Source organism: Tenrec ecaudatus, chromosome 6 (assembly GCF_050624435.1).
Source record: "Tenrec ecaudatus isolate mTenEca1 chromosome 6, mTenEca1.hap1, whole genome shotgun sequence".
In the NCBI taxonomy this organism is placed as follows: domain Eukaryota; kingdom Metazoa; phylum Chordata; class Mammalia; order Afrosoricida; family Tenrecidae; genus Tenrec; species Tenrec ecaudatus.
This window is the reverse complement of record NC_134535.1, coordinates 35353298-35370976: the sequence shown is the minus strand read 5'-3', so window position 1 is coordinate 35370976 and position 17679 is coordinate 35353298.

The window sequence follows — 17679 nt, the reverse complement described above, 5'->3', positions numbered from 1 at the left end:
CCGCAGAAAGCTTCATCTTTCTCCAAAGGAGAAGCTGGTGGTTCTGAACTGCTGACCTTCTGGTTAGCAGCCCAGCACACAACCAATGCATTCACAGAGCTCCCTTAGTACATAACAGTACAAAAGATTTTTAGTTCATAACAGGATATATATATATATATATATATATATATATATATATATATATCAAAAGATTTTTAGTTCACCGCAATAATATTGGTATTGTTAAAAAGATGCTAAGCTATTCAGTCAAAATTTGTTTCAAAGGTATAAGGGTGATGTCTGTGGCATACAATATCTTGCTTTCTAGATAAGGAATGATTGCAGGCAGGCTAACAAAGAGATCAAATCCCTGTATAGACATTTCAAATAAAAGTTAAGGCAAGGACATGTTTAATCACATCTGGGATTTGCTGAAGGAACCCTGGTGAAGCATTTGGCTGCAATTCACACAAGTGTGAGCTCCCTACTCTCCCCTCTGCTCCGCCCCCCCCACCCCCCCATGTCCAGTCAATCCATGGGAGAAGTACTTGGAAATCTGCTTCCATAAAGATTATAGCCAAGACCACCTTTAAAGGCAGTTCTCATCTGTCACATATGGTTGCTATGAGTCAGCATCAACTCAAAGCCCCATGTACAATAGGATTGGGAGTAACACAATGAAGTCTTCATCAGCATATCCAAAGCAAGTAACACCGTGGTTGGTACACAATGGGTATCCATAAGCGAATGAATCTTGATTGGGATGCTATGACAGTAAAAGCTCTAAGGAAAGATTTAAAAAAATTGAATCAATATAAAAAGCATAAGGCTTGGCTAAGTGGTACCTGTTTATGGAATCAAAGTTTGAAGATAGACTAATCATTATTGCAAAGAGTGCTGAGTTATTTTTGACTACAGTTCACCCTGTCACCACCTCATCAGGTTAAAACGTACCCCAAAGGTCAGTACCAGAATAGTGGTGCTTTAAATATTGCTCCCTTTTCATGTGTAATATGAAATGGAGAAACCAGTTCTGCAATTCCTTAGAGAAAAGTGAGCCCAGAATATTGAGGAACAACAAAACTGGCTGAGTGGAGATGGCTCGATGGACGTTTGCCTTCTTGATGATCGATGCCGATTCTGTGACTCCAGCCACAAGAAGCCGGGTGACGGGCATTGCAGAGGTTTGGGATCACCATTCAGACTAGAATGGGAGGGCTTGGCAGCAGAGGATTTTACCCAAGGGACTGCCTCAGCTGGGAACAGTTCATGGTCGATGCCTTAATGAGTCAGGTTTGTCAATGCTTAAAATGGAATGCTATAAAGGCTTTTAAATGAATGAGGTAGAGCCACACCACCAATTTAGAGTTCTTTCCCTACGTTTGAAGCCACGATAGCAAATTGAAGAAAATGAAAGTGAAGAGATCACACCATGTATACAGTGCCATGCACACATACTTTGTTGACGTGTGTGTGTGTGTGTGTGTGTGTGTGTGCATAAACACAGAGGAGCCCTGGTTGCTTAAGGGGTTATGCATTGGGCCGCTAACCGTAATGTCAGCAGTTCGAAACCACCAACTCTCTTCAGGAGAAAGACATAGCTTCTAGTCCCACCAAGATGAAAGTCTCCAAAATGCCCAGGGGCAGATCTACTCCACAGTTCTTTAGAGTCTCTCTGAGTGGAGTGGACTTCATGGCAGTGAGGGATTTGTTTGTTTGGTGCATAAACACATAGACAAATATTGAAGGCTGTATACTACATGTAGGAGAAAGTATAGGGGATACAGATTTATGCAATTATACATACAAGTTGGCTCTCCTCTGTGAGATAGGACTGGAGAGATGGGAAGTCATTTACTTGATGTAGTCATGGAGACTGACTTTCCAGTTGAATGGTAGACTGCAACATTATATACAAAACAAATCCCACCTATATTAAGTAGATAAAACAAGAAATAGGGCATAGGTCCATAAGTGTGGAGATGGGTATAGAGACTTTCTTAAGTTTAAAACACGAAGCCAGACAGGAAAAAAGAACCTATCTGAGAAGCCTCCTTATTTCTGTATGATCGGAAGCACCATAAGCAAAGCCAAACATAACTGAAGAAAACAAAACACACGCTCACTTGGGACACAGGTGCTAACCAAGAAATTGATAGGAACACTAGATATATGGTATATATGAATTAAAATTTAAGACATCAAATTAATATCTCTTCACAAAGAACTTTTCAAAAGAAGGTGAGAAGATGCATCCCTGTTTCATATATCTAAACATCCAATTATCTGGGTGATTAATGGTTAATGTGCTTGACTTTAATTACAAGGTTAGAGGCATAAGTCTTCTTAGGGGCACCTAGGAAGCAATGCCTAGAGGTCTGCATCTGATCGTGAAGTCATTGAAAATCCTATATAACACAGTTGTCCTCTGACACACATGGGATCAACATGCAGTGGATGTAACTTAATAGCATTTTTTCCTTGGTACGTACATGCACACACGCATGTATGAATTAGGTGACCAATGCACTCACTGTGACTAGCTAGCAAGTTGGGACAATTTAAAGAATGGAGAACACACAAAAATATGATATATGAGTATTTAATCTGGAACTATAACTTTGCAAACTGTCAAGAAGAATTTGTGCCTTCAGAGTTTTCTCACCAAGAACAGTTAGCGGACAGTGCTGGATCTCCCAATAGAAATGATATACTCTTAACTGTAGTCGAGGTCTGTGTTACTAGCCAATGATATTAACAAGTCAAATCTCACCGCCATTGGCGGATTGACTTTCACTGTTGCGTAGCACTCCTTGGCTTATCAACAAGTGCCCTGTCTCCCGCACACCCAGACATTGGGTGGGTCTTTTCTAGAAGTCTGCTGAAGGAGTAACGAGCTATAAGACTAAATATGACATAAAAGGTGATGCACTAACCTAAGAACTTTCACTTCTCCTCAGTGGTCTTCTGGTGAGCTCACTATCAGAACCAAGTGCTGAGTTATTTGCAGAGGACAGTGATAAGTTAGAATAAGGTTAAAGCAGAAGTGATCATCTAGGTGCTCAAGATCCCAGACTCAAAGATGTAGATAAGTGGGAAAGCTCTATGAAGATATTTATAAATTGTCCATGTCGCACTTCCCTTCTGGGAAAGCCCTTGAAAACTCCCTCATTTCGTAACCTCCCACTTTCATTCATGATCACATGAGCAGTATGACTCAGTACCAGACCCAAGCTAAGTCAAGGAGTACATTGCTTGGGATTTTTTAATGCGGTAAACACTGGGAATCAAGGCGATCACTCTTCTGGGGCTTACGTGTTTTGAGTAAAATCTTGAAGTCACGGGCAGCCAATGTTTATGTGTCATGTGAAGAATATTCCAGACATAGAACAGAAAGAAAAATAGATGGAAGGCATTGAGAACATCCTGGGGGCATTTGAGCTCATGGCTTGGACTCTGCCGAATCCTGCTTTCTCTTAGGACTTAGCTATCCATCTTTTCCTTGGATCCTATGCTTGTTGCTGTTGTTGTGTGCTGTCAATTCGGACTCATGGCAGCACTATAGGAAAGAATAGAACGCTCCCTATGCTTTTCTAGTCTGTACATCTTTCCAGGAGAAGATCGCCAAGTCTTTGTTTGCTTCTGAGTTGTACATGGATTCAAATCACCACCTGCTCGGTTTGCAGCGGAGCACTTCACCATTGCACCAGCAGAACTCCTCTTGCCTTTGTCACATACCCCAATAGTCTTTCAATAACTTTTCTTTTGCTTAAACTAGTTTAACTTGCCAGTATATTTTGTAATGAATAGAATCCTAAATAATCAAGGTTGCTTATTCAATAATTGACCTATTGATATCAATATGAGTTGCTTTCCTCTGCCTGTTACCCTTGGCCATTGAATAAGGGAATCTGAATAAGAACCAAGGCATTTGAGTTATGATGCTGGTAAGACTATCGAAAGCACATGGACTACCAACAGAACAAATACATCTGTCTTGGAAGAGGCACAACCAGAATGCTCCTTAGAGACAAAAGTGGCAAGACTTTGTTTCATGTATGTAACATGTTTGGACATGTTATCAGGAGAGACCAGCCCCTGGAGAAGGACCTCATGCTTGGTAAAGTAGAAGGGTATTGATCAAGAAGGCCTTCCACAAGATGGATTGACACACTGGCTGCTACAAGATGTTCAAACATAAGAACAGGTGTGATTGTGGCACAAGACCAGGCAGTGTTTTGTACTGTTTTCCAGAGGGTCTCAACCTTTGGACATCTAATAAGGACAACAGCCCACAAGGTGAGGGCCTTTGTGCTTTGGTGTTAGAATTCTCTCTTGCCTTTTATGCAGGAGACCTGGGCTCCCTTCCTGATGAATACATCATGTGCAGCCACACCTCATTGGTCCATGAAGGCTTGTTTGTTGCTATGAGGCTGAATAGGTTTTCATCGTGCCTCTTGACTGAGAGGAAGAAAAGTCTAGTTGTCTGCTTCTGAAAATCAGTCAATGTAAGCCCTACAGATGACAGCAGCAGTTTGGTCTACAATTGGCTATGGGGATACTGCAGGACCGTGAGCATTTCAGTTTGTTGTGCAATGGATCGCCAAAAGATAAGGAAGGCTGACTCAACAGGGGCTGAGAACAACCACGTAGCCCGTGGGCTAACAATTACTAGTATCATTGCGAGTAATGTTAAACTAGCTCTTTAAACTCTGAACCACTTGACATCCCTGTCCTTGCTCAAAGTGATGCCTACTACATTAATCAACTCTACTTAATTTTTTTAGGGCTACATATTTCAGGAAAGGAAACGGCCTAGAAAAAGATATGGGTTTGAGGCTTTCTGTGGAGCATCAATTGGGCAGATCTGGCATGTGGTAGAGATCAGAGAAGCATGCACTTGATTCTGTTATTTTACTTATCATGCTGTTAACCCCACTAAGCATTGTGGAAGTTTTGGAGACTAAAGCTCTTATGTGGCTTTTATTCTTACTTGTATATTTTGAAATTCACACTCATAGTAAATCTGTTTTTAAAATATGATGCATTAGAAACTGATGTAGAAACCGACCAGTAAGGAGCATAAATTCAAATGCACACACATAGAAAATGTTTGGATATCCAAAGCCACGATGAATAAAAGGCAAAGGCTAATGGAAAACTACCCAAATAGAGGTGTACACCTTTTGCAGTGTTCATAACCTCACTGTGCATTGAGAAAGTCGAGTCCAGGAGAACGTCTCGCCCATTAATTCCATATAAGAAAGGAACAAGAATAAGTGCCTCTCCGATGATCATGCTGAAAAAGACTGTCCTCTGCCCAAGGGACCAGGGAAACTAGAGTCATATCGCACCATCAAAAGCAATAAGGAAAAACCGGTTAAACATGCCCACACCCACTCACATTCACATACACACGAATAGAAAAATGAGCACAACATCTAAAGAGATAATTCCCCATCAAATAAATGATACGCGAAGGAGGAGGAGCAGAGAGCCACAAGGGGAAGAATTGGGGCGGCAGTGGCAATTTCTGGAGAGCAGGCTTGCAGTCCAGGAGCAGCTTTTAGAATTTGATTTGGTAATCCCCAGAGGCTTTAAAGTGATTCAGGAAGACCTGGCGACATAGCAGTTATGGGTTGGGCTATAAACTGTAAGGTTAGCAGTTCAAAACCTCCAGCCGCTCTGAGGGAGAAACACAAAACTTTCCATTTGCATAAAGGGTTTCAGTCTCAGAAACCCACAGGGGCAGTTCTGACCTGTTCTACTGGGTTGCTATAAGCTGGCATTGACCCAATGGCAGTGAATGAGTTTAAAGTGAGTAGGAGTTACTGGTCCGGGCAAAAAAGTCACGGGGTTGTAGTAGGCTTTGAGTTGGACTCTTAACAGGAAGATTAGCAGATCAAAGCGACCAGTTTCCCTGAGGGAGAAAGATGAGGTTCTTGCTCCTTTCAATATTTACAGCCTCAGAAGCTCAAAGGGGCAGTTCTCTCTCTTCTTCCAGGGTGGCTCACAAACTCAGGCTCATAGTGAGCCTGTAGGACTGACTGGTAGAACTGCCCCTGTGTGTTTCCTTTGCTGTCACTCTTTGACTAGAATGGTTTTGAACCATTGACCTCGCCTTCTGTTGCCCACTATATAACCACTGTGCCACCAAGCCTCTTTCCGAGGGTGGCTAGCAGTCAGAATTGCCTTGGCGGCAGTGGGTTGTGGGTTCATGTAGGGTGGTGCAAACAGTTAATGTGCTGGGCTGATAACCCAAGGGTTATGGGTTCTAGTTCACCAAGAGGCACCTTAGCAGAAATACACACACACACACACACACATTTTTTTCTTCAATCAGTCACTAAAAATCTTGTGATAGTATATTTTACTCTGACATCCAAGTTTTCACCATGAATCAGAATCCAATTAACTGCAATTGCTCGGTTAGAGCTATTTACTTTTTCATTCCTCAGGAGGTGTTTGGCCGCTGGTCTTTTGGTTCCCAGACAAATATTCTTCACCTGGTGTTTGCTCTCCTCCCAGGCCCACAGGAAGACAACACTTGACCTTCAGGAAAGAATGCTGCTGTACCTCTGAGGCAGAGCTGAATCCCTGAGAGGCGACTTCCTTTCACCCACTATTAAAAGTGAACTCTAGGGAACCCATAGAGAGGCCTGAGGGGCTGGCCCCATTACCAACTAAGTGGACGCAACACCTCCCTCCAGAAGAATTCACATCAGAGGACAGCACTGAAGCTACAGCTCAAGAAGAGGGACTGGTCTGGTCAGAGCACACAGGAGCTAATGAGGGAGGAAAGGGAAAAAAAGATAATGAAGCACATCCTGGCTAACCAAACCCTGGGGACAATGTTTCTGCTCAGAGCAGCAATGCACGGAGATGACCACAGGGCCGGCCCCACCACAGGTCACAGCGCTCCTCACTGACCCATAGCACCATTGGGGACAACACAAGAGACACACCACACGGCGAGAATTGTGCCCGCCCTGAGCACACTACACTGAAGCCAGCCACTGGGGGCTTGCAGGAGAGCAGGGGGAGGGGGGAGCACAGCAATGAAGTTCTCAGGGATAGTTGTGGGGCCAGGGCATGGCACCCCATCAGACTCAACTGGAAGCACTCATAAAGGACAACAAATAGACCTTGAACTATTTTTTAAAAACATTTTATTAGGGATTCATACAACTCTTATCATAATCCATACATATACATACATCAATTGTATAAAGTACATCAGTACATTCTTTGCCCCAATCATTCTCAAAGCATTTGCTCTCCACTTAAGCCCTTTGCATCAGGTCCTCTTTTTTTTTTTCTTTTTTTCCCCCGCCCTCCCCGCTCCCCCTTCCCTCATGAGCCCTTGATAATTTATAGATTATTATTTTGTCATATCTTGCCCTATCTGGCATCTCCCTTCACCCCCTTCTCTTTGTCCGTCCCCCAGGGAGGAGGTCACATGTAGATCCTTGTAATCAGTTCCCCCTTTCCAAACCACTCCCCCTCTACTCTCCCAGTATCGCCCCTCACCCCCTGGTCCTGAAGGTATCATCCACCCTGGATTCCCTGTGCCTCCAGCTCCTATATGCACCAGTGTACAACCTCTGCTCTATCCAGACTTGCAAGGTAGAATTCGGATCATGGTAGTTGGGGGAGGAAGCATCCAGGATCTGGGGGAAAACTGTATTCTTCATCGGTGCTACATCGCACCCTGACTGACTCATCTCCTCCTCTAGGTCCCTCTGTGAGGGGGTCTCCAGTGGCCAACAAATGGGCTTTGGGTCTCCACTCTGCACTTCCCCCTTCATTCACTATGGTAAGATTTTTTTTTTGTTTGATGATGCCTTATCCCTGATCCCTTTGGCACCTCGTGATCGCACTGGCTGGTGTGCTTCTTCCATGTGGGCTTTGTTGCTTCTGAGCTAGATGGCCGCTTGTTTATCTTCAAGCCTTTAAGACCCCAGACACTATCTCTTTTGATAGCCGGGCACCATCAACTTTCTTTGCCACATTTACTTATGCACCTGTTTGTCCTTGGCAATTGTATCATGGAGGTGTGCAGCTAATGATATGATTTTTTGTTCTTTGATGCCTGATAACGGATCCCTTCAGGACCACGTGATCAAACAGGCTGGCTTGTTCTTCCATGTGGGCTTTGTTGCTTCTGAGCTAGATGGCTGCTTGTTTATCTTCAAGCCTTTAATATACCAGACACTATCTCTTTTGATAGCTGGGCACCATCAGTTTTCTTCACCACATTTACTTGTTCACCCGCTTTGGCTTCAGCAATTGTGTCAGGAGGGTAAGAATCATAGAATGCCAATTTAATAGAAGAAAGTATTCATGCGTTGAGGGAGTGCTTGAGTAGAGACCCAGACCTTGAACTATTTATAGGGGTTTTTTTGTTGTTGTTGTAGCTATGATTTCATTTTCTATTGTTGCTTCCTTGTACTGGGTCTTGTGCTGGTGAATATTGTTGTCACTGCATGTCTACCTAGAAGAGATAGGTGGGATAAACAAGCCAGAAGAGAGAACAACAGGATGGCAATTCCAGTGGGACATGGGAGAGGGGAAGGCAGGGGAAAGGAAGTGGGTGTTAACTAACCCAGGGACAAGGAACAGCAAGTGATCCAAAATCAGTGGCAAGGAGGGTGTAGGAGGTCTGGCAGGGCTGAATCAAGGACAATATAACAGAGAGGAGTTCCTAAAACCCAAATGAAGGGCTGAACATGATAGTGGGACAAAAGGAAAGTACAAAGAAATAAAGGAAAGAACTAGGAAAAATGAGCTGATACCAAGGGCTCAAGTAGAAAGCACATGTTTTGAGAATGATGATGGCAACAAATGTACAAAAGTGCTTGACACGATGGATGTATGTATGGATTGTGATAAGAGTTGTATGAACCCCCAAAAAATGATTTTTAAAAAGTGAATTGTACTGATTCAAATAAGGGCGGGGGATGGGGGAGGTAATTAACAAAGTAATGATCTAATCAGAAGCAGCAGATATGTAACAAAAATACAAAACCCTGACAGGGCAGGGCCTCCATGCAGGCCCCTTACAGCGTACATCAGAACTTCCGAGGTGTGATTGGAGGGCAGGGTCATTTGTTACGCAGGGATTATGACAGAAGGCCCTTGATAACTCAAGCGTTTGGGCTGAGGACTTGTCCTTTGATTATTCAAAGGTGTACGTGCTTTGATTTTATGCACTTTTGATTATGAATTTGATTAGCTGCTTGCAAAGAGTTCTCTAAACTGTCCCTTGACACCAAGATAGTGTTGATCTCAGAGTCCTAGAGCCCTTCAGAGGGCTCCCTCCCAATCAAAGGTTGACACAGCAATAGGATCCAGAGCTCTCCTGTTTAACCATTGCTCAGAGGCACATTCACCGGGTCTGTGTCTCACTTCTCTGTGAAAGGAAACACCGGGCCCATAGAGCATTCCTTGATGCACATAGCGGGGAGGCGTCATAGAATTTTCATGGCTGTTACGCTCAAGAAAAAACTGGTGGCATAAAGGTTACGTGTTTGAAACTACCAGCCTCTCTGATGAAGAAAGAGGAGGCTTTCTATTCCCATAAAGCAAGGGCGTCAAACTCCATTAAAACGCGGCCCGTTTGGTGCACCAGGCAAGATTTGCAGGGGCCACATCGCATTTACAAATTTTGTTAAATTTATATTTTGAAATGAGGATTCAGGAATATGGATAGGATAATTTAAACACTATACAATTGCTTTTATTTAAATATTTATTTTATTTAATGTATTTATAAAACTAAAATTTTCTTTTTTCCCAAAACTTGCTAGCGCTTTCCCCCTACTCGTGTTCACTTACCTTTCATGTTGTAACTGGAAAATATAACAAAGTAACTAATAAGAAATACAAAATGTTGTACAGCTGACAAATGTGATGCACAATCGTAATGGCTTCCTTCTAAAAATGTGAACTAGCTCTGTCGCTAAATATGGTTCATAACAGCTGGGTAGTCCCCTAATCTGGTGTCAATTTAAGGATTAAGAGTGTAGGGGTAGAGTCTAGACTATCAATCTGGAGTTAGCCAATGAGACTTCTGTGTGGGTATGGACTTCTCCTGAGAATTCTGGGAAATCTGTGACTTCCTCCTTTAAGCCAGAAGTTTCTCTCTCTGCTACTCCCTGGGAGACATTGCAGAAGACAATCCACATGGACACAACCAGACCGCTGAAGCCAGAGAAGCCACAGAGAGACCTCTGCCAGCGCTGAAATGTTTCCAATGTCACTGGATCCAAAGACTTTCTACCCACTGGCCTGTGATCTCCTACATTCAGCATCATTGTATTTGCTTCATGAGTCTGAAGAGGACTTTATAGTATCGGACATATCGGCTAATATTGGATTTATGGCCTTGGACTGGACTGGGCTGGGATGTTTTCTCCATGTTCAATTGCTCTTGTATGTAAATCTCTTTCTTATACACATATGCGTGTCCATGGATTTGTTTCTCTAGTCTACCCAGACTAACACAGCAGCACAACCCAGAGTGCTCTTTTTAACCTTTTCACTATTGGGATCAGTTTACATTATGTGACACTGAGAGTGGCAGACACATCACTACCAAACATCTCCAAAACGGAGTGAGCGCATTTATACACGTCCACAGGCCTCCAGGAAAGGCACTGAGCCATGTGTAGACTCGTCTTCAGTAGTTAAAGGGTTAACAAGGGAATTGTTTGTACAGTATTGCCTCAATCTCCCCTAAGCACTTTTTTCTTCATAACAATTTTTTCTATATTCACTTTATTTCAGAGCATCACAGGACACAAAAAATTACCTCAGGGGCTGCATGCAGCTCACAGGCCACCAGTTCGACACCCCTGCCATAAAGAGTTACAGTCTCAGAGACCCACAGGGGAGTTTACTCTGTCCCACAGGGTCACCATGAGTTGGGCATTGAGTTTGGTTTGGGTTTGGTTACTTATCTCAGAGAAGATCCTCTTTACTGGAAATATTACAGCTTTTGCTGTGGTTGAATTCTCCTTGGAATGCTTCAGAAAATCAGTTTGCTGCATACTGGTGGAGGTAACCTTATTAGAGTTATGAGACAGACTAAGTGGTGTCCCAGAAGGCAGACTTCTTTGAAAGCAGACTCTGACGGTTTGCTAATCTGCAGGTACATTTTACAGCTGCTGCATATTACACTACTTTAGAAATTGCTGATTTCAAATATTAGTGATAACACATTTCAATAACAGTTGCATTCGAGTAAGAAATTACATCAGGTAGCCTGATAGCACACATCAAAAAGCACTGCATCAAATAAATGACACTTGTTCACCTCTCTTCCTGATAACAGTGGTATCTGCTGAGCTCAGGGCAGCAGGATGGCAACGCAGAAGCTCAGAACAGCCAACTCTCAGAGAAGAGATCATCAGAAATCAGGTTTCCCAGGGACTCTGAACCAGTTCTTCCTAGCTTAACCGGGGCCATGTGGCAAAACTGGAAAGGATCCGGATTTCTAAAATGTAGGTGAACCAGTACGATAAACAGATCGGGAAAAATTTCCAAGTCAATGCCCTGCGGTGCACTTACCCTCTCTCTTAGAAAGCAAGGGCAGCATGTGCCCTGCAGAGTAACCAAATCTCTGAATGGCAAGGGTCAGAAACAGCATGGCAACCTGCTCTAAGATGGTGGCCAGCCGCCACTTTGAATGCATGTCACTCGCCACAGTCCTGGCAACAATCCAGTCTGCCAGTCTAGGGTTTCAGCCCCCATCATTTTATTGGAGCTCGTACAATTCTTATCACAATCCATACATCCATCCATTGTGTCAAGCACATAGGTACATCTGTTGCCAACATCATTCTCAACAGGAACCAATATTTAAAACGTGGTGTATTCTAATTTATTCAAATCCATTCAAAGGATTGGCTCCCCTAGGCTTCACCTGATACTTTCTAAGAAGTACAAGTTTGTAAGCAGGTGAAGCCCTGGAAATGACATTCAGACCAGCACCACTCTTGGGTTTGTTTCTTTGCTTTTTAGAGAATTTTAAAGTTTACTATTTAAGTTAGTTGAAGATGCTTGTTTCTCGCACACTGTTGTCACAGAAACTGCAGGGGCTGTGGCTGTTACCTACCAGCATTGTCCTCATTTAGTTTGCCCCAGGAGTTACAGACAAACCTGGGTCCAAGACAGGTGACAGGTTGACCTGCAGGGAATTTTTAGTTGAAAGACTGAATTGAAGATTCAAATCACCTAGAAAGAAGGGAAACTCACCCTCACAAGCCCCCATTCTCCACCCGTGACAAGTATTATGTGGGGGCAATCATGGCTGACATCTCATTCAGCTAATGGGGTCAGTGTCTGCAAGGGTGATAAACAGCACTGACCAGCAGGGAGCAACTTTCAATGGAAACTTTAGTAACAATCCCCTCTATTCTCAACCCTGGATTACACAGTACAGAACATGCTCTTTAAACCTATGGGTATCATTACGGAGGACAGCTGACAGGTTAAGGAGTTGGGTTGGGATGGGGGTAGAATTATCATGTAAAATATCAGATTCCCAGTTAAGATGGAATTTGATGATTATATATATATATATATTCAGGATGTGTTTATAAGTCATTTGTTACCTAAAATCAAATTGAACTGAGTGCCCTGTGTTTTACTGGCTGAATATGATTACCCAACTTGGGAGGGCTGTGGGCAAAGAGAGCCTAAATAGTGATGGGAAAAAAAAGGTATGAAACCCAGAGTGATGAGCATTTTGTATTAGAATTCAAAATCATTCCATCAAGCCAAAGGAATACACTGTGATTCCCAGAAGTTGCATGTGTTATAGGGAAAAAGAGACCACAAATTCAAACATATTTTATAGAGACAATTTTATTGAGTTGTAAGCAGGGTTAAGAAACGGCAAAGATAAATCATTTGGATGAGGAAGCCATCAACATGGGGTGTAAAGATGTCCAAAGGATTAACAGCCACAAAACTACTGACATAGGAGGGTGTGTAAACAAAATAAGGAGTCACAAAATCACAGTCAAAGGTGAGACTACAGAAGTGGGGAACAGGGACCACGACTGGGATACATACACGATTTTAGATTAGAAAATATTTACAGGTTTGATTCTCAGGTCCTTTGATCACTTGGTTGGGGCATGACTCATAACCTTGTGACCCAATAACCCGAATTCTATGAAGGACACATCCAAGAAAGTTCCTGAAGGCAATACTGCCTCTCTCTAGTCTGGCCAAGGGTGTGGCAGTGAACATACTCTGCCAGAGGGCACAGCTTTCACTTCCCCTCCAGTCAATGGTCAGAAGGAAGCCAATGGAGGTTGAATCTGTGTGGAGACCTGGAATGGAGTTAGAGTTCCCACTGCCAATCCCGGCATTGTGTATCCCTAATGCTCAGCTACAGGAGAGAATCACATACGACAGAAAACACTGGAGAACACAAAACAAAGAAAATTAGTGATGACTTTCTTGAGATCATTTTAAAAAAATTCATCTTTGTATTTCTAGTTTATAGTTTTCCACTTTCAGCTGGTTAGCCATGATTGTGTTTGAATTAATGATATCCTGTTTCCAAGTTCTGGAAGTTGATGACATGTATCTATTTTTTTAGGGAAAAGGTCAGGTGATGTTTGTGAAACAGTCACAATGAGAAAATGACTAAATTTGAGTGCGACCATTGCCATCAGAATGATGGACAATCAGCCTAAGATTGCGCAGGAATGTGCATGTTCAACCCTCAGGGTACCCTTCAAAAACACCTTGATCTAAGATATAATAAATAATTGGTTTCTATTTTTCTGCAGCAATGGAGGAAAAAAAGAGATCCAAGAACCAGAGAAGCTATAACTGCTTCCATGAACTACTTCACTAACTCATGTGAGTTAGTTTATTGTACCAACCTGGCTGATAAACACATGTGGCATTAATGGAAGGGCTGAGGGATAAATGGCTCATGAGCCTTGCCTTTCCAGTGCTCGGTCGGGTCTCTTGCTTTGTGATGGTCGCACCAGAGTGCAGCTGCCTTAGCCAGTTCCCTGGTTCAGCTGGCAAGGCCCACTTCCTGCAAGACATCCCCAAGGAGAAGCCACATGGACCTACCCCGATGCAGCCCTGGGTACTGGAGCAGCCATCTGGAGACCCCTGCCAGCGCTGAGATGCTTACACGTTCACTGATTTGGCTTTCTTCCTGCAGTCGGCATCATTGTGTGTGTTTTGTGAGATGGAGGAGGACGTTGTGGATTGGTGTTGGACATATGGGTTAATGGGTGAATGGTGGACTTGTGAGCTTGGACAACACTGGGTTGGGACGTTTTGTTGATGCACAGTTAACCTTTATATAAAACTCTCTCTTTTACATGAGTTGCTGTGGATTTGTCTCTCTAACGTACCCAGACTAACACATCATGAGACCAAAAGAAATGGATAGTGCCTGGCTATCACTACTGGACATTTTAATCCAGGGGCCTGTTAGGGAAATCTTGATCAAAAGGAGGGAAATGGTAGAATGGAAGTTCAAATTCTTATTGAAAATCAGACTAACTGGGCCCATTGAGCCTAGAGGAGCCCTTGAATCTATTGATTGGAAATAGCTTTTGAATCCCGAGACAAAAGTATCCTATGAAGTCATCTTTAAACTAGCCAACAGTTCAGCTCAACAAATAAAGGATGTCTGCCTTGAGCAGAACTGACCATTGAAGAATTCCCTGTAACGGACTGAAATGAAAACAGTAACACTAGAGCACAGATGGGGCTTTAGAAGGAAGAGAGAATAAGTTAACGTGGTTGAACAATGTGAGCAGAAATAGGGAGAATGGTGACTTAATTCCAAGCACGTAACCATCATTCATAAGCTATGCGTGCAGAAAGTGTTGAGTGTGTGGATAGCATGTTTTATTGTGTCTGCGCTCATAAGCAAGCAAAACACGCCACGTTCTTCCTAGTAAGCAACTAGTTGCCCTGGAGTCAGTTCTAACCCTTGAGACCGCAGGTATGTCAGAGTAGAGCTGGGCTCCATTAGATTTCTCCCAGGCGGAGTTTTCAGAGGAACATTGCCAGGCCCTTCTGCTGAGAGGCCCCTGGGTGGGATGAGCCCTTCTACCAGAAGCTGAATCTGTTTGCTGTTGGAATCACCCAAGGACCCTTCTTACAGAAAAGTGGGTGGAGCGAGACATTGGACACTATAAGATATGACAAATATCATAATAATTTATAAATTATCAAGGGTTCATGAGGAAGTGGGAAGTGGGGAGGGAGGGGGGGGGAAATGAGGAGCTGATACCAAGGGCTCAAGTAGAAAGCAAATGTTTTCAGAACGATGAGGGCAGCAAATGTACAAATGTGCTTGACACAATGGATGGATGGATGGATTGTGATAAGAATTGTATGAGCACCCAATAAAATGATTAAACAAAAGAAAGAAAGGATTCAAACCATAAACTAATCAGACGAGATCCACATTTAAAATAGAAAATAAAAACAACATCACAACCCACCCCCCAACAAATTGGGAGCCATCTAAGATTTTTCAATTACCCTCTCAGCAAGGAAATGAGAACTGTTAGCTTTGAAACTGTCTTATTACTCTATTATTATTTTTGGAATTTCATTGCTATTCTTCACAGTGATTGACAAATGGACCCTAAAACAAGAAGGATTAGCAGAACTATTGGAAGAGGGTGACAGCTTAGAAGCAAGACTCTCAGAAGCTAGTCTGGCATGGAGGGGGAAAATATAACTGACATCCAGCCCCCAGCCAGCACTCTATTCCAACTCAAGAGGAGGCAAGTCTAAGGAGGATAGGGGATTGCTTGATTCCTAGAAGAGGGAAATTGGGGAAGAGGGATAAGAATGAACTGAGAAAGACACTAAAATATTTGCAAATTATATGTGTGCACTCTTTGGGGGGAAGATATGTATATTTTATTATATTTGTAAGAGATTGTAAAGATTGCCTTAACTAAAAGTGGGATCGGTAAAATTGGTAAAGGAATTCTGATGGTATAGGGGTTACACTTTGGACTGTTAACTGCAAGATCAGCAGCTTGAAACTACCCGGTTCCCTGTGGGAGAAAAACTGGCCTGTCTACTCCCGTACACAGTTACAGTCTCTGCAATTCACAGGAGGCAGGTCCGTCTTCAAAGTTGCTATGAGTTGGCATTGACTCAATGTAGACAAATTTGACATTTGAGGCAAAACTGGATTTTTAAGTACCAATCAAACCAAACTCAGTGCCATTGAGCTGACCAATGGGGACCCTGTGGGTCAGGGTAGAGCTACTCCTGTGAGCTTCTGAGAGTGTGCTCATGTGAGTCAAGAGCCTCTTCCTTATCCCAGGAGACAGCTGCTGGCTTTACACTGCTGACCTTTCGGTTAGCAGCCCAATACGTAACCACTGTTATCAGGGCTCCCCTTTGAAGAACAGAATAGTTTTTTTCTTTTTAATGAAATATTTTCATTGGGGGCTCTTATAGCTCTTATCACAATCCATACATTCATCCACGGTGTTAAGCACATTAGTACATATGTTGCCATCATAATTTTCAAAGCATTTTCTTTCTACTTGAGACCTTGATATCAGCTCCTTTTTCTCCCTCCCTCCCTCCCTCCCTCCCTCCCTCCCTCCCTCCCTCCCTCATGAACCCTTGATAGCTTATAGGTTATTTTCATATCTTACATTGTCCTCTGTCTCCCTTCACTCACTTTTCTTTTTTTCGTTCCCCTGGGAGGGGGTTATATATCGATCCTTGTGATTGATTCCCCCTTTCTCTCCCCAGCTTCCCCTTCCCCTCCTGATATCTCTATTGGCTCTGAGGGATTTATCTGTCCCACTGGATTCCCTGTGTTGCAGGCTCTTATCAAACAGAATAATTTGAGGCGGTGGGCATTTTGCTTTTATAAGCAAAAAATGTGGTTCATTAAAAAATTTATATTTTACTGGTTTCCTGCTCTTCAGTAAGAAATATTATTCCAATATTTTATTTTATTGCTGTGCAGAGTATGCATAATGGAAGCATAGACCAATTCAAGCTTCCAAACTATGAGTCCATTCACTCCCATGTGTTCCCTTCTTTGAGTGTGTAACCAATCTTACCTGCCTTTTGTGTGTTGTTCTTCTGCTATTGAATTAAACTCATTGCCTACTAAGCTTCTAGTCTAATCTTTGAGTTGCTGTTAGCAATTTGATCCCATGTAGATAGATTTAAAAAATGCATAATGCTGAGCATTTTCTAATTATTGATAGGCTAAAACACTAACAAGTTAAAAAACATATTATCAAGGGTTCTTGAACCATTTCTAAAATATTTTTTGTGTTGCTTGCCTACTCAGACATAAATTGTATACTAAAAGGAGACGAGAGAATAATGAAATTTCCCACCCTTACTGACAGTCAGGCCCTTCTGCTTAGTGACTTAAGTTTAATAAGAATTATTCCCTTAGTAGATTTCGGAGCCTTCTGAGAGCAAAGACATCCTCAATGTAACCTCCGAACCTGGCTCTTGGGTGATTTGTAGCCTAAGCCCATAGGCTTCTACTGAACCTGCTGTAGAAACACACTGGAATAATCGTGACACAACAATGATTTCCTGTCCGAGGACAAAAGCTCTATCACAGAAAACATAACACTTAACACTCACCAAGCATCAAGGTGAGATGAGGGAAGGTGGAGGTGAACTTCACATAGTCTAGAGATA